This window comes from Eptesicus fuscus, chromosome 17, assembly GCF_027574615.1.
Source record: "Eptesicus fuscus isolate TK198812 chromosome 17, DD_ASM_mEF_20220401, whole genome shotgun sequence".
Lineage (NCBI taxonomy): Eukaryota > Metazoa > Chordata > Mammalia > Chiroptera > Vespertilionidae > Eptesicus > Eptesicus fuscus.
Genome location: NC_072489.1, coordinates 39,961,491 through 39,980,161, shown reverse-complemented (window position 1 = coordinate 39,980,161; position 18,671 = coordinate 39,961,491). Strand labels below are relative to the sequence as shown.

General features: G+C 42.4%; 1 non-coding gene across 1 annotated transcript; it reads right to left on the bottom strand.

Moving 5' to 3' along the window:
• LOC114232562 (U6 spliceosomal RNA) lies at window positions 1-105 on the bottom strand. The gene has a single exon (XR_003618635.2). It is a non-coding gene; the product is annotated as a U6 spliceosomal RNA (small nuclear RNA).
• Between the last annotated feature and the right edge of the window lie 18,566 nt (window positions 106-18,671).

Here is an 18,671-nt window from a genome sequence, read left to right as displayed (position 1 = left end):
ACACACATTGAGTGATTTGTGAATTTGTGTGTCATCCTTGTGCAGGGGCCATGTTAATCTCTATATTGTTCCAACTTTTAGTATATGTGCTGCCAAAGGGAGCACTTAAATGTTGGTTGTGTTTCATTGCTTTGTTTTCTTCTTGGGGACCCAACTATATAAATGACTGTCATTTGCATTTATTCTATTTCTACCCCTCCCCTTTCTTTCTTCTTTCTTTATCTTATTTTCATTTTTTTTATAGTTGTATTCCTACCTTTGTTTCCAGCTAAGCTCTCATCTGCAATGTTTACTTTTCTCTCTTTAAAAAAAAAGTAGGTTTTTATAAATGATATATTCAAAGGTTTTGATCTACTACATAAAGAACGCCACATTAAGAAAAATATATAAATTTTGGTAAGAGTTTAAATTTTGAGAGATTCAAGCCTGATGCCAAAGCCTTTAAATTTCTGCTGCTTCAGTTCCAAAGGACCAGTGGATAACCATTTAGGGCACAAAACTCCACTATTCTGTATAGTTCCTTCCCTCCTGGGTCAGACAGCTGCTTCATTAACCCCTTCTTTGCTCCTTGATGGATCTTGGAATCAGTTTCTAGATTTTTGGATTCCCTTTCATAGGAAACTTCACAACCATTTGTTGGGGATTTGTGCAGACGTAGAACAAATGGCAGATCAGCTCCTTGACTCATGACTAAATACCTTTTTTCCCAAGTTTCTTTAACCCTCCCACCCTACCTCCAGCCAAGCTGAGTTGGGTGCTAGGTCCCCTCTTCTGTTCATTCCTATGTTTATATGATCCTTATTATGGTTTGTTTTTCTTGTCTCAGTCTCTTGCAGTAGACTTAAAGACATATCCATTTTTGTTTGCTGCTTGTTCCTCTTCACCCATACTCTACTCTCAACAAACTAGTGTGTCATTACTCTCTGTACAGGCCCATAGCTTCCCACCTCACCTCACTCCCTCTCCTCGGAATATGTTTTCAATCATCTAAGTAGGAAGACTTGCTTTTTCTTTTTTTCTTAAGTGTAGCACCTAATGGCTTTCGAAAATGCCTATGCACCCATGCAACCTATTCCAGTATCCCAGACACCCCTTTACCCCTCTGTCAGTCAATACTTCCTCCCCTCAGTCAATAATGCCCAATCAAAGGTAACTTCTTTTCTGACTTCTATCGTGGTTAGTTTTGCCCTTTCTTGGTATTCCTATACATGATGTCACAGGATATGTCATCTTTTGTATCTGGCTTTTTTTTCATTCAATGTTGTGTATATGAGATTCAATGTGTATAGCACTGTATAGATATAACATCTTATTTTATTGCAACTACTGTGTGCTGGGCTTTACAACATCAATCTTGAACAACAAGGGCTGTGGTTAATTGTGTGTTCTTTCTGATGCCCAGCACAGGCAGCATTCTGTACACAGGAAAATATGCTGGCAAAGCCAGACAATGAGAATGCTTCTAATAATCATTCCCAGAGGCTTGCTGAAGCTATACATGTAGCCACTAAGATGGTGCCTGGGATGGAGGCAGGACTGCCTTCAATTATGTATCGTGTTAGGCAGTGTTTCAAAACTTTTGCATCAGAATCACCTGAAAGACTTAACAAAACACAGTTTGTGTATGTGGGAGGCCCAATCGCAAGAGTTTCTCATTCAGGAGGTCTTAGGTCTTACATGGCTAACAAGTTCCCAGGGGAGGCTGATGCTGAAGGTCAAGGGACCACAACTGGAAAAGCACTGCTTCAAAGTGCCAGGTTTATAGAATTCTCTTAGACCCCTCCCCACCACCTTCATCAGTGGCAGCCCGTAGCTCCTGCATCTCCTCTGTGAAAGCCCGAGGCCAAATCAGGTCACTTCTGCCTGGGCCGGCACCTGCGCTCAAGATCTCTCCTTGGATGTCTCTGGGAGCTGAACTGACAGGGAGAAAGCTAGGCTCCGGAGAGCAGTGGCATCACCTGGTCTGCTTTTTCATGTTGTCCACCATCTAGTCACCTTCAAAATTAAGGATGGACATTTGGTCCAGATCAACATCTAGCTCCATAAGTCCTTGGTGACCACATGTGGCTGGAGGTCCAGGATGCCCTGAGTTGAGGCTAGGCTTCAGCTGTTAGAGGAGAGGGCAGCAGAACCTTCCAGTGGCTTTACATTCTCTACATTAGACAGATTGGACAACAGGCTGCTGAAGGACATACCAGCGCATTCAGTGACTTCAGAGACCTGGGAGTATGTGCCAAGTGATAGGATGCTCTCTGCGGCATCACAGTCTAGCTCACCTTTTTCCTCTAGGTCCTCCATCTACGTTTCCTGCTCCTGCCCAAAGAACCTCCTCTCCAAGAGTTGATTCTCTTGATGAAAAGACAACGTCCTCAGGGTGGTTTCAAGGTCTTGGGACCCAGGTATGCCTGGGATTCTGTGCTTCTTATTTTGGTCTTCATTGATCAAATGGGAAGACCTGTCTTCAGGATGCTACTGTTGTCAATGGCAGACAACATTGTCAATACCACTCCCATGCTGTTCTTAGTTACCTCATGCTGTTGGAGAGTTCATCTGGTGGAAGAATAAATTACATATGGACGGCATAAAACAATGGAAGGTGATGATACGGATCTACTGGACGTGATGCGATTCTCAGCTGAGGGCCATTGGAGCCTGGAAGGTTCTGGATGAAGGGGACAGGGCCTGCCACTTGATGACTTAGTTGATGTTTCTTACAAGCTCAAAGACGTGTCTGTGGTGGGTTATGTCTGGATTCTACTTCTTCCAAGTGCAGCTCCTTATTCTGCCGCTAAGTTGCTCATGAGCAACAGGTTCAGCAAGGGCTGAGGTGTTTGGGAGGTTTTCATTTTTTCTGGGGTCACTTGAAGAATCTCCATGTACTCTACACTGCACACGCTTGTCTCCCAGCTGCATAGTTCATAGCTCACCTGCCACTGGGCACCTTGAGAAGCCCTTAGAGGCTGGACAAACTTTACAGTAATAACTTAGGAAGGGACTAATTCCAGAAAATATTTAAAGTGGAGAACCCTCCCAATCCACAACCCCAAATTCTTCCCTTTATGATAAAGATGAGATGGCTCTCAAAACTGGCTGAGTTTCTGGATTTTGGAGAATTATGATTTTGCAGGCCTGTAAAGGATCTGTCCATAGAAACGAAAGCCCTTCAGCTGGGCAATTGTACTAGGAGAACTAGTCCAGCAGTGCACAGTGCCACCTAGTGGTTAGCCTGCATCAGAAAGGTCTTCCTTCTGAGAGGCCTGTGATAGCAGAGAGGGGGGCTGGACCACAAGCAGATAAAAACCCTTGCAGAATGATCTATAACAGTGATTTTCAACCTTTTCATCTCATGGCACATATAAACCAATTATTAGAATTCTGTAGCACACCAAAAATATATATTTTTGGCCAATCCAACAAAAAAAATAGGTATAATTTTGATTGGTTTACAAAATAATAATAACAATAATAACAGTAATTACCCTTTTTGCTCCAAAGTGACTTTTTAAAAAATCATGTGCCTGTATTTGTAGATAAGGATTTCTGGTACCAAGAGTTAACCAACCAGACACAACCTTATTAAGCGACGTGACCAATAAGAAGCAACTCTGTTATATGACCTACATATGGTTTAAGACAGAGCACTCACACCAGACACTACTGTATTAACTGCTGTCTTTGTTTTATTTGACAGCCTAAGGGAAAAGAGGTCAGTGCCCCTGACTAAATAGTCAGTGTTGCATATTTTAAAAATTCTTGAGGCACACCAGTGTGCCATGGCACACTGGTTGGAAATTGCTGATCTATATATACAAAAGCCAAGCGACCAGAATGCCAGAATGGCTGATTGCTATGACATGCACTGCGGCAGCCAACCAGCCCAATTGGGTCCCCTATCGGTACCCCCACAACCTCCCGTGGCCCCTCGCCCAGGCCATCCCCGCCCCCAATTGCCCCCCACCACCCCGATTGGGGGTGGGGCTGGCCAACCTACCAAGTCCCCTCCCTCCCGCCGGCCTGGCCTCATTGGCTCTCATTGGGGCAGGCCGGCTGGACCCCACCCGTGCATGAATTTGTGCACTGGGCCTCTAGTCCGATAAAATAAAAGGGTAATATGCAAATTGACTGAACGGTGGAATGACCAGTTGCTATGATGCGCACTGACCACCAGGGGCAGATGCTCAATGCAGGAGCTGCTCCCTGGTGGTCAGTGCACCCCCACAGGGGGAGAGCTGCTCAGCCAGAAGCCAGGCTCACAGGCTCATGGCTCACGGCTGGCAAGTGCAGCAGCAGTAGCAGGAGCCTCTCCCGCCTCCATCTCTGCAGCAGCGCTAAGGATGTCCAACTGACGGCTTAGGCGGGGAGTGGGCCTAAGCTCTCAGTTGGACATTCCCCAAGGGCTCCCAGACTGCGAGAGGGCGCAGGCCAGGCTGAGGGATCCTCCTCCCCTGAGTGCACAATTCTCGTGCACCGGGCCTCTAGTTTATAATAAAGGCCAGTGGCAACTGCTACACATTTACATCTTTTCTGTTTCTTGAGATCTTGCCTCTCCTAGCTTACAGTTTCCTCTTCTGAACAATAAGAGCAACCAGGTGAACCAGAGGTTCCCTTTCTGGAGTGTGTTTCTTTATGTGGATCAAAACCCCCTCCTACAGCTTCTGATACTTCCTCATTCTCTACCTGCAAGTAAAGAAGAAAATAAAACAAAAGGCTTTATTTGGAAATGAGAATTTTGTTCTTAGTTACCTCATGCTGTTGGAGAGTTCATTTGGTGGAAGAGTAAGTTACATATGGACTGCATAAAACAAGCAGTATGCTTAGGAAACAATAGAACATTAATTTTTTTCCTGCTAATATTCCTCCCGGAATTGTGAAAACCACATCACAGAATATTGGGAAAGTGGAAGGCAGAGCATCACTTCCGTCACCCAGCACGGTGAGCAGACTCCCACAGGCTACAGTTTCTGATTTGTGTCGTTTCACGCCTCATTCAGGTGTTATCCTCAGCAGCTGGTGATAAAATGTCACTTGCTTGGAAATACAGTCAATCAAGCAAAAGAAATAAGGTATGAAATAAATTTATTAACTTACTACTTTGTTAGAGTGACCAAGAATGCACGTTACTCAACAGCATTCGATTGTAGCAACATTTTACATTTTTGCCCATATCATGGGTAGTAATGATAACTAGTTGTTTAAGTGTGCATCTCTTTTTTTAAAATATATTTTTAAAATTTATTTCAGAGAGGAAAGGAGCAGGAGAGAGAGTGATAGAAACATCAATGATGAGAGAGAATCATTGATTGGCTGCCTCCTGCATGCCCACATTGGGGATCAAGCCTACAACCCAGGCATGTGCCCTGATGGGGAATCGAACTGTGACCTCCTGGTTCATGGGTCAACACTCAACCACTGAGCCACACTGGCTGAGCAAAACCTCTCTCTCTTTAATTGAGTTTCCCCCAGGGACAATATAATCTATACTCTTTTGATTAGAACAGTGTTATAGAAATTTTTTAGTATCTAGTATGTCTTCTTTCTACCCCAAAATTTTTTCATGAATTTCTTAACCATCCTCTCCCTCACTTCTCAGACTTGGATTCTTCCTTACAGATAGAAAAAGGGTAATGGATGCTGAGCTGGTTTCCTTGTTTGTTCCCCAGGTCTGTTCTCGGCCACCTGCCTGCTCCTGTGCCCTGGGAGCTTAGCCCGTGGATTGCACCACCTAGGATTCTTGCTAGTGGGCTTGCCCATCGACTTTGGCAAAAGGGAAGAACCAACAGGAAACTGGAGGGCTGACGGAAAGAAAGGTTGAGATGTTTCCATCTCAACAGCTCCCACAGGACAGTTTTTCTCCAGGGTTTAGTACTCACCAGGGACCACTAGGTCCCTATCTTGTCCCTTCAGCCCCGGGAGGCAGAAACAGCTTCCTGCTGTTTTGTCTCTGGCTGCCTCACCAGCTTCCCATATTCTATTTACTCCCTCAGTCCTGCCCCAGCTCTGGAAGTGGTGCCTTTATTACAGTCCCTTTATTTGAACCATCTGGGATGAATTCTGTTTCCTGCTGGGATCCTTATGGATACAGATATGAACCAGCAATACAAGAAGAGGAAAGCCAAATCTTCAAAAAAGATACCAATAACCTCAACCTCGCTTATACCCAGAGAAATCCAAATTTAAGTAACAATGAGGTAGAATTTCTCACCCATTCACGTGGGCAAAAAATAAGAGCATTAATGAACATATGAGAAAATGCTGGTGAATGTATAACATTATTATAGCCTTTTGGAAGAGTAATTTGGCAATATATATAAAAATTAAAAATGCATATATTCTTTGACTCATTTGGGCAATTCATCTAACAGAAACCAAAGCTCTAGGAAGCAAGAATCTATGAACAAGCATGTTTATTGAAGAAACTTTATGGGTATAGAAAGATGGACTTAACCAGAATATTTACCAATATAAGAATAGTTGAATGAATTATAACTGCACAGTGAGATATTAGACACATATTAAACCATATTGGATCTATATTTATTGACTCAGAGGAACATTATAAATAAGCAAATGACAAAGCACTGTGTATAGTCTGTGTGGCAGAGACTGCTAAATGTCCCCCAAGATTCATTCTCCCACTCCCCACCCCCCCCACCCAAGAACCTCCACATTTTAACCAGGCACATGACTGGCTAGCTAGAGACTATTTCCAAGCCTCCTTTGAAATTAGTTGTGTGTATGGTTCTAAATTATGACCAAGGGGGAAATGATTAGAAGTGATCTATGTACCTTTGAGATCCCCTTCTTAAAGCAAAGGAAGGCCTCCATGCCCTCATCCTTTCCCCTTCCTGTTGACTGGAGTATAGACATGGTGTGAACCACTGTGGAAAATGTGGTTGAGGCAACCCCAAGGATGGTGGAGCTCCAAGGTGACCTCAGAGAATAGATCCACCTTGCCTTGGATCACCTGCCTTAGGACTATTCTGCAATAGAGAAGTAAATTTCCAGCTTGTTTAAGCCTATTACAGGAGTAGAATCTTAATCCTAACTTAGAACAATTTAAGTTTTGCAAAAGAAATAGTAAAACCATTGCATATATGTGTATGTGGAGCTTAGACAAAGATATGGAAAGATAAAGACCAATCTGATAACCGTGGTTACCCAGTGGGCGGGTTGGAATGTAGTTGGGACTAATGAACTTTGTGTCCATTGGAGGGCATAATATTCTTTCAACTGTGTTCTAGGCAGGCCTTTTACCTGGTACATTGCAAGGAGACTCACTCAAGTAAAATCAAGGGGAATTGAGAAAAAGAGTACAGGGCGGTCACAGAGAATCTAAAATCAGGAACCCAAACACAGCTGGGTTCGAGGGAACTGGAAAGCAGTCAGGAATCACGTCAGGTTTCTCCTTCCCTCTGTGGTCTTCTCCATCCTTCTCTCTTCTGCACATATGCTGTTTGCCCAGAATCCAGAAATAGTTATACCTTGACAATGTCCTGATTGGTGATTCTCCAAGTGTGGTCCCTGAGCCAGTAGCATCAAAATGGTCCGGTTTGGCTCAGTGAATAGAGCATTGGCCTGTGTATTAAAGGGTCCTGGTTTGATTCCGGTCAAGGGCACATGCCTGGGTTGCAGGCTCAATCCCCAGTAGGGGGCAGCCGATCAATGATTCTCTCTCATCATTGATGTTTCTCTCTCTGTCTCTCTCTCTCTCTCCCTCTCCCTTCTTCTCTGAAATCAATAAAAATATTTAAAAAAATAAAACATGGTTCTTTAAAAAAAAAAAAAAAAAAGGTCTGGGAACTTGTTAGAAATGCAAATTCTTGGGTCCCATCCCAGACCTACCGAATCAGAAACTCTGGTGGGGCCCAGGAATATATATGATTTTAGAGAGAGAGGAAGGGAGAGGGAGAGGGAGAAGGGGAGAGAGAGAGAGAGAGAGAGAGAGAGAGAGAGAGAGAGAGAGAGAGAAAGAAACATCTATGTGAGAGCAGAACATTGATGGGCTGGCTGCCTCCTGCATACCCCCTACTGGGGAACAAGCCACAACCTAGACATGTGCCCTGACCCAGAATCAACCCAGCGACCTTTCAATGCATGGGATGATGCTCAACTAACTGAGTCACACCAGCCAGGGCACAATCTATATTTTAACAATCTGTATTTTAGGTGATTCGCATGCATATTAAAGTTAAAGAACTACTGGTTTAGTTGCTAGATGGTATTCCAGCTCTAATAGCTACACTCAATTGCCAATAGGTATTGCTTTGTTTAAGAGAGATTCTTAAGAGGCTCAGTTTATCTTTATTATTATTATTATTATTATTATTTTTAGCCAGGTCACACAAATGATATAGGTCCCTGGGAGGCTGATGGATTGGGTGAGGTGTCCATCCTTATTCTAGCCCAGTGGTTCTCAACCTTTCTAATGCCGCGACCCTTTAATACAGTAGTTCCTCATGTTGTGGCGACCCCCAACCATAAAATTATTTTCGTTGCTACTTCATAACTGTAATTTTGCTACTGTTAATGAATCGTAATGTAAATATCTGTGTTTTCTGATGGTCTTAGGTAACCCTGCTAGCGGTTCTCAAGCTAAACAATGACTGAGGGAATCCATGAGACACTGGTAGCTCCTAGATTAAAAAGTCCATTCAAGTATGCTTTATAGATCTATAACTTGTTTACTTAACAAAAGAAGAAGAAGACTTGGAGGCAGTGTGTTTTGATACATGTTTGCTAACATTTTCCCCCCAGAAAAGATATGGGGCATGAAGGTAGGGGGAAAGGAGAATAAGTGGAAGATAATTTTAACCTTGTGTAGCTCATGAGCATATTGATTTGAGCACTAATTTAGCTCCGCACAAGAGGGAGAAGGGGAAATAAGGTCTATTTGCTGAAGCAAGTTAAGGTCCAGAATCCAAGGCAACCATGTGATTAACATAGTAGTGCCGGCATTCAGAATGCAGTTGCTTTAATTTGCATAACTTTGATTACTAGCAATTATGAGATTTTATATGTCTGTTTATTATTCATTCCCCAGTGCAAATTGTCTGGTCATTTTCTTTACCTATTCACCAACTAGATTCTTCTTTTCTTTTCTTTTCATAGCTAGAATGAGATCTTCGTATTAATCCTTTGTCTTTTTAAAATAAATATTTTAATCTGATGGCATTTTATTTTAATTTTGTTTAATTGTCAAGGTGTACAAATGAAAAAAAAAGATTTTTGACTGTCTGGTTTGAGTGATACTTTTCTATTGTATTTAGAATGGAGAAAGTTACCAGTCCTCTGCAGATCTGATACTCTATTCTCATTTCCTTTTTATTATATTTAATGTGATTTTTATATTGAACACTTCAATCAATCTGAAGTATCTTTTTGCAATGTGTTGTAAGATATGGATCTGATTTAATTTCCTCCCCAAATTACTGTCTAATTATTCCAACACCATTCATCAAAGAAAGTGTCCTCACCCCAGAGTTTTAAAAAGCTTACAATATCATATAATGAGTTTATATTTAGCTGATTCTATTTCTGGATTCTCCATTTTGTTCACTGCTCACTATACATTGCTTTTCTTTCTTTCTTTCTTTTTTTTGTATTCCTTCCTGTTTTTGTTAGATCACTTACCCATGTATAGTAATTATCCAAGGGACCCAAGGCAAAGCCTTATTACAATAATTTTGGAATTTCAGTGGCAAATCGCTAATATATAATATGTATGGTAATGTATACATCTAACATACAAAATCACTAACTTTTATTAGCATAAAAGTAATACATGCTCTCTGTAAAGTTTATATTAACAATTTATTGAGATACAATTCACACAGTGTACAGTTGACCCATTTAAAACATACAGTTCGCTGGCTTTTACTGGCCTTTATCACCACCATCAATTCTCATTACTCCAAACAAACCTTGTATCCTTAGCTTTCACCCCCCTCACTCGCCTTATTCTCCCAACTCTGGGTAGCCACTAATCTACTTCCTGTCATAAATTTGTCTCTTCTGGACTTTTCATATAAATGGAATCATATAATATATGACTGGCTTCTTTCACTTAGCATAACATCTTCAAAGGTCATCTATGTTGTAGCACACGCCAGTATCTCATTTCCTTTTATTGCCAAAAAAATCCACCATATGGGTATACCACATTTTATTTATTCAGTTATCAGTTAATATAATAACTATTCTTAGTTACCTCATGCTAACTAAGGTAACTGGGTTATTTCTACTTTTGGGCTGTTATGAATAGTGCTGCTATGAACATTTGTGTACAGTTTTTGTGCGGACACATGATTTATTTCTCTTGGGTATATATCTAAGAGTAGAGTTGCTGGATCATATTGTAAAGTTTTTAAAATATAGAATCATGTAAAGGAAAAGTCACTTATAATGCCCCCAACCTTCTCCACATCCCAAGTGAGCCAAGTACCTTAATATTTGGTAGCATGTCCTTTTTTCTCTTTTTCTGAGCATGCCTATATGTAATTTTCTTCTTTGTTTACTATTATTCTTTCTTTAAAATTGTTTGGTTTTTTTTCTTCCTCTGTGTCTTTAACAAAATGGGAAAAATCTCAGAACAGTCATGGCCCAGGGGCAAAGCCTTCCCTGCTGACCATAATTATTGTGGTCTAGTCTCCTTTGCTGAGAGCTTTGACCTGGGGAACAGATGAGAGGGAGTAAGAGAGAGAATGTAAATCTTGTTCTCCTCTACTCACCAGCCCTTCTCTGTACCTGTGTAAGAAATGACCACCACAAGGAGTGAAATTATTACATAGAGCCAAAGAGACATTCATGGCAATGCTTGGTCCTCATCACCACCCTGCATCCCATCCCTGCTAGTGGGGTTAGGTTGGGGAGTGAGGCTTACAAAACAAAGTGGATATTTATCAAGAAAAATAAAACCATTGCATGCTTCATAACCATCAGTCAGACCTTTTACAGTTATCCTATAAATGCTACCATAGTAATCTGTTACCAATTCTAATGCATTTTAGTTGACTTTCTTGAGTTCTAAGAATAGAATTATACCTCTAACAATCAGCTTCTATTTTTTCTTTCCTCTATTTTCTTTCAATTACTTTGTTTGTTGCACTAGAGCAATGGTTCTCAATTCCATCTGATTTATTAGTATAACAAAAATTATGTAACAGCACCTTTAATAATCTGAAATGAAATTCATAGGTAAGATAAACTACTTAATATCATGATTTCTAACCATTAGTATGATGCCATAATGTAATGTAGGAAGAACTAAAGGAAAAGTATCTACACTAATAAAAGAGAAAGATGCAAATTGACCATACCTTCGCAACACCCACCAGCCAATCAGAAGTGAGTATGCAAATTAACCCAACAAAGATGGCAGGTTAGTTTGCATACTCAGGCACTGAGCGGCCGGGGGCGGGATGTTTGCCTCATCGGCATTCTGCATCCCCCTAACAGCTCCGGGCCTCTGGGCAGCGTGGGAAGGCAGAAAGTTGGCTCTAGGCTGGAGCGAAAGCGGTGCCAGCAGCCAGGAGAAGGAAGGCCCATTCTTGCACGAATCTTCATGCATCAGGCCTTTAGTTTTACTATAAGATAGCATTATTTCAATATGTAAATGTTTGGGACATAAATATACTAACAGCCATAATGAAGTTGTCAGACACTTCTATTTATGACCATTATCACGGGGAATGTGACAACTACAAATGTAGACTAATACAGGTGTGTTGTACAGGCTATTCAAGTATCTGCAGTGTTGCTACAGGTAAGATTTTTCTAAATAGTCAACAACTCCTGGTAAAGTTTGGGGGGAAAAACAAGTACATACAAATATTTCTTCAAATTATTTCATTGTTTAATTTCTGAAAAATTTTCCGCATGTATTACATTTTTGCAAAGAAAAATGCTTTGTGTTTACATATAAAATGGAGTAGGACATTAGAAAGTTGTGTGGGAAGTGGGGTCTTGGATTGCAAATATCTAGTATCTTTGGACCCTAATCAATGTTTGCTATAATTATACTCCTGATCATTATGATAACCAAATACACTCCCATATCCTTCCAGCACATTTTCTAGGATGTATGTATATATGTATCTCCTAGGATGCATGTATTTCCTTTGTTGAGTCCCAGTGATGACTCTAGAATGGGCCGCCAGAACAATGGCACTTGTAATTGAAACACTTGTTTCACCATTACATATTATGTTCACTATTGGTTTCCTTCTTTATTTCTTTATTTAATTTTTATTATTGAATTCAGAGAGGAAGAGAGAGGGACAGAGAGATAGAAACATCAATGATGAAAGAGAATCATTGATCAGCTGCCTTCTGCACTCCCCCTACTGGGGATCAAGTCTGCAACCCCGGCATGTACCCTGACCAGGAATTGAACCCTGACCCCCTGGTTCATAGGTCAACACTCAACCACTGAGTCATGCTGGCTGGGCTGTCGCATAGTTTTAATGTAAATTATAATAAGTTAAAATAGGTGAAAAGTTTAAACTTTGGTTTCACTTCCTTTTCACATTTTTCTTGAATATTCTTGCCTACATGTTTTATTTTTTATTCAACTTTTTTGGGGAAATATATTGCATATAATGAAATCCATTTATTTAAAGTATGTATTTCAATGAATTTTGATTAATTTATATACCCATGAAATCGCCACCATAATTTAGACACATAATATTTCCATCAGTCCTCTTATGCCCTTTATAGTCAATTCCCTCCTATCTTTTAGTCCAGGGAACTGTGGATCTGCTTTCTGTCACTATCGGCTAAAATGAATTTTCTAGAGCTTTATATAAATGGAATCAGACAGTATGCACTTTCAGTTTTATATAAATGGAATCATACAGTATGTACTTTCATTCAGCATATTTTTGAGATTCATATTTCATGTGTATCAATAGTTCATTCCTTCTTACTTCTCATTAGTGTTCCATGATAAGAACATATCACACTTTTTAATTGATGAACACTTGGGTTGTCTCCAGCTGCTATTATGAATAAGCTGCTATGAACAAGCATGTAGAAGTCATTGCATGAATAGGGGGTTTTTCATTTATCTAGTTAATGGAATGGCTGGCTCACATGGTATTTATTTAACTTTATAGGAGATTGACAAACTGTTTTTCAAAATGGTTTGAAATGGTACATTCTCACTGATAATATTAATTAAAACCCAATTCTTGTTTTTAAGTAGCTCTCCATCCCCAGGCTGGGGCCTGGCCTACCTCTTCCCAATCTACTACCTCTTGCCTTCCTTTGGATGTGTGGATGCCTAAGTTTGAGGGAGAAGGAAGAAAGGGAGGGCAAGGAAGGTGTGAGGCTACCATGTGAGTATGCCAAGTTACATAGTAGCCCCCTGTGGGGACATCTTCTGCACAGGCAGTGGCACCTGTCTTTTTAGACTATGGGGCAATGCTCCCAAATTCTCACCTTGGGGTTTGATTCAGCAAGTGCTGAACATAGAAAAATACTAAAAGACCATGGGAAGGGGAAGTGATAGAAAGGGCCCGTTGCCACGGTGTGAATGACCTTTGTGCTTATGTTTCATAGGAAGGGAATCCTCAGCCACTTTCTGTTTTCACTATTTGTCAGAGAAATGTGCTTTGGGGCTTATTGTGTCCTCTCCCTCAGCCCTTCACCATACAGCCCTGCCAAAGAGGAACCAGAAGTTCTGCAGTCAAAAGGGGAAGACAAGGTTATGGTGACTGTCCTCAGACAGCAAAAATTAATGTGAAACTAATTTAAAGTTAACACAGTCCCACACAGCCAGACTCACTCGGGCTAAAGGATTTGGGTCTTCCTTCTATTAGACAAGCAGGCCACGGCAGTTGGATACCGTTATTTCATTGGAGTTCTCATGTGGCATCTGTGGGCAGCTCTAGGCTCTGTCTTGCTGTCATCCCAATGTCACTGAGGTGGACCCCAGCATGTTCAGCTGCAGGGAGTGGTGTCTGGGAGTGCAGACAGTCTTCAGCTGTCATCTCCGTCAGCGATGGCCTCAGCAGCAGACAGCTTCCTTGTCCAGGGGCAGGCCCTTCCCCAGCTGGCCACTTAGAGCAGTGAGGGTGTAAAGGTCCAGGCCTTTGGGACCAACACGGTGCAAGGCAATTGGGAGGGTCCACGAAACTGGAGTTCTGATGGCGTTGGCCACGGCTATGCAAGCATCTTGACTTCTCCCTTGGCCCACTCCTGCTCCTGCCCTCTATTCCACAGAAGTTGCCCCCAAGAGCACTTCCTAGTAAGCATTCTGCATACGAAAGTCCATCTCCGAGCCTGCTTTTGGGGTAACACAGCTAGGACAATGATTTAGTGAGAAAAGCAGGCTGTGAGCTCGTATGAGACTGTTTGTGGAATGAATGAATATGTACTTCCAAATGCATAGAACATTTTGTGGAACCGTACAGAAGATACTGTTAACCATAGCTACCTCCAGGGACCAGGGCTGGGACTTTTGGAGAGCCAGGAGGTGTTACTTTATACTCTTTATCATAGTGTGAATTACTATTTCTTTTATAATTAAAAACAATCTATAATTTTAAGGAGAGATCAGATCACAATATAAATGGTTGTCATAGTTACCATTTGTGGACCAAGTCACACCAGTGCTTTAGCGTGCATTCTCTGGGCCTTCTGAACTGTGAAAAAAATGAATTTCTGTTGTTTTAAGCCACCACATTTGTGACCATTTGTCACAGCAGCCACAGGAAACTAATACAAGTGTCATGAAACAATTTTAGTGGCAACATTGAGAAAAGAATGAAAATAAATAACATCAAAAAAAGGCCCATTTGATAAAATATTTGGCATCAGGCACTAGAAATACAGATCTCATGTAGATGCGTGCTAACCTTCTGAAACAAAGTCACACAAAAGGGGAAGCAGGTTAGTAGAACCGATAGGAGTTACGGGTAGGAAACAAAAGAAGACGTGTTGCATGAAGTGAGAGACGATTGCCATTTCAGATCCTGCACCAATAATGGCAAAATGGATTTCTCCAATGCCGGAAAATTGGAACATGGAGAGGATGAGCATGTTTCTGTTAGAGTAACAACAAAATAAAAAATATAAAGGAGATGGTCAAGAGGTAGAAAGTAAATTCCTTTTTTAAATTGAATTTACTGGGTGACACTGGTTAACCAAAGTACACAGGGTTTAGATGCACAATTTACAACATTTAATCTGTACACTCTATTGTGTATTCACCACCCCAAGTCAAGTCTTGTCCATCACCATTTATGCCCCCTACACCTTCCTCCACCTCCCACCTCCCCATCTTCCTACTCCCTCTCCCCCTGGCAATCACACATTGTTGTCTGTGTCCATGAGTTTTTTTCTTTATTTTTTTTACTCTATCCATCCATGTGTTTCCCCTCCCACCCCCCGAAAGGACTTCCTTTCAAGGAGCCAAAGAATATTGATAATGTGCCATCCTCCCAGAGTCAAAGGCATGAGAGGGACAACTGACAGACCTCCACTGAATACCATGGAGGGATGAAACGCATCCAAAGGAGACGGTGTGAAAACAACCCAAAGGTCCAACACCCGAAGCCTGTCTGAGTGACAGCACAGTCACATAATAGGATGTAAGGCAGGTCCTAACGCTGTAGGTTAATATTCACTGAAATAGTCACTTGAAAGATACTCAAGACACATTAGCAGGTCCAGAAGCAAGCGATAAGACAGTGGGTACAATATAATCCCTTTCCTCATGTCTAAAACGGAGGTGAAGAGAAAAGTACCTACCTTGTGGGGTGTTAGGGGAATTAATTAATATATGCGAGGTGCTTAGCGATACCTATAGCATGGAGCTGCCACACAGCATCATCATTACTATCATCTTCACGCCTTTTAAGTTATTCAGGCCCACAGTTTTGACCCCTGGAGGTCGGACATGCTTTGGCATTCAGAACTTTTCAGACTTCACAAAGGTGTATAATTATGGAAATCCCTTAGGGTCTGAGGCAGCAATTCACAATCAAACCCATTAAAATGTATGCAGTGAAACATGACCAGAGACTTTATCGGTTTGGCTCAGGTTGTGCAGCTAAAGAAATTTGCTGCAAACTTAGAAAAACAAAAGCAAAAACACAACAACTTTGTGCTTCCGGGGCGTTTACTTTCTGGACTTGTGGATAGGGGCCTGTGGCCCTGCGTCCGCACAGGCCCGGGGGGAAGCCGAGAGCCTTGCACTGCGGCCGCGTGAGCGTGTTCTGTGGGGGCAGGCGATGAGACTGCAGCTCGTCTTTACTTCTGCCTTTTGAACTGATTATGTTTTAATTTTTCTGCAATGAGTATTCATTAATTTTTGTATCTAGGATTTCCTGAATTTTAATCAATTGGGATAAATTTAACATAGGGGGAATATTGCATTGCTCCATGGACCTCAAACGGGTCTTCTTACCATGGTCACACTTCTTATTTTTGCCCTAAAAAATACCTTTTTGGGGGGAAGATGGGAACCATTAAAACCTTTACTTTGTTTTTCTTAAGCCAGTTCCAGCCAACAGTCAATATCCAGGGAGACCAAGCGAGGGCTTACCCTACCTGCTCTTTCCTGATAAGTGTAAGTTTTATATTAAAAAGTAAAGCAACAATAACAACAACAAACTGGAAAAAAATAGTGAGAATGTAGGGGAAAGTGAGGGAAGCCTGTGTGGATGGCATCAATGGGATAAAGGAGAAAGGAACAGGTGAGGCAGAGTTTGCTTGACCCCGAGTGCCTGTCTGGTGAGGAAGGGAGAGGGAGGGGGCTCAGGGGCGAACAGGAGCAGCTAGAGGGACAGCAAGCCGAGAAGCAGAGCTGAGAAGCAGAGGAGAGCCAGGAAGGAGCCGTCCTTGAGCAAAGCTGTGGTCAAGGGAAGCTGTGAGAGGGGGCTGCTGAGCGTGACTTTGCAGGTCAGATCTGGGCTCCAGGGCCCCAAAGGGGAAGTGTCCATGTCGAAAGGTCTGCCGGCGCCTGCTGAGTTCTACAGGCAGTGAAACCAAGGGCCCTTTTCTGCTCAGCTCCTTGGGTGCTACAGGAAGAAATTTCAACATATGTATGTGTAATTTTCTAGGTGCTGAGAATTTCTTAAAATGAAAAACTAGTCATATTAAAAAGGATATATAGTATATAACACTAGAGGCCTGGTGCACAAAATTCATGCATGGTGGAGGGAGGTCCCCTCAGCCCAGCCTGTACTCTCTCCAATCTGGGACCCCTCAGGGGATGTCCAACTGCTGGTTTAGGCCCGATCCCTGGGATGCAGGGCATAAACCAGCAGTCGGACATCCCTCTCACAATCCTGGACCACTGGCTCCTAATCACTCACCTGCCTGCCTGCATGGTTGCCCCTAACTGGCCCCCCCTGCCAGCCTGATTGCCCCTTGCTGCCTCTGCGTGCCGGCCTGATCGCCCCTAACTGTTCCCCCTCCCCGCTGCTGGCCTGGTTGCCTCTTACTGCCCCCCTGTTGGCCTGGTCGCCCCCTAACTGCTCCCCCCTGCTGGCTTGATTGCCCCCTAACTGCTTGCCCCTACCGGCCTGATCGCCCCTAACTGCCTCTGCCTCGGCCCCTGCCACTGTGTCTTTGTCCAGAAGGATGTCCAGTCTAATTAGCATATTACCCTTTTATTAGTATAGATTATAATATTGGATTGGGTGGTTGTTAATGAAATTCTGCCAGAAGGTTGGCCAGACTTGGAAAAGACAGTGGGCCTACTACACCAATAGACATCACAGAAGAGGGGTGGCAAGGACCTGCAGAAAATCTAAGTAGAAATGAAGTTTTTAGTTGGCAAATTGTGGTGTGGCCTTGAAGGAAATTTAAAGGTAGAGTACCAGATGAGGAGGACATTGTGTACCCACAAAACTAATGACCCCAAGCTAGTTGACCTAAGCCAATGATGGGCAACCTTTTGAGCTTGGTGTGTCAAACTTCACAAAAAAACTGAGCATAACTCGGGTAGTGTGTCACTTTAAGGAAAAAACATTATTTCGCGATATTTATAGTTTAAATAACATAAATGTATAATTGTTATATATAATTGTATTTAATAAACCTCAGCGGTCGCGTGTCATCAGAAATGGCTACGCGTGTCAGTGCTGACACGCGTGTCATAGGTTCGCCATCACTGACCTAAAGCCCTGGTCTCAGGAGCCCCTATTCACCTGCTAGTAGGGGGAGGCGAAGAGGCGAGGGTCCCAGAGGAGGAACCCCCTCCCTCCAGAGAAAGCTCCAGGAGGCAACAGCCCCTTCATAGCTCAGAGGACACCCATCTTCCACCGCCCGAGCAGTCTGCAGACTGCCCAGGAGAGGAAGCTCAGATTTCTTACCCAGTTAGTGAGAACAGCATGGCTCACAGATGGCCAGCCCCTGGAGGCCTAGCACTGCTGGGGGGCAAGCCTGAGTAGAGAAGACCAGAGCAGCCCCAGTGAAAGGGCTGCTGAGCATGTTTGTGAGATGCAAGACAGGGCAGTGGTTCTTAAACTAGGCCGTGAGGAACCCTGGGGCTAGGTGGTCTACAGCTAAAAAAGAAGTCTTTTTTTTGCATTTGCAGATAGAATGAGCTGTCTTTTAAATAATGTTATTGCTCATGATAAAATTCATACTTTTTTGTTGTTAATATGGGAAAATATTTTTCTCTCCCATTGACTTTTAGAGAGAGTGGAAGGGAGGGGGAG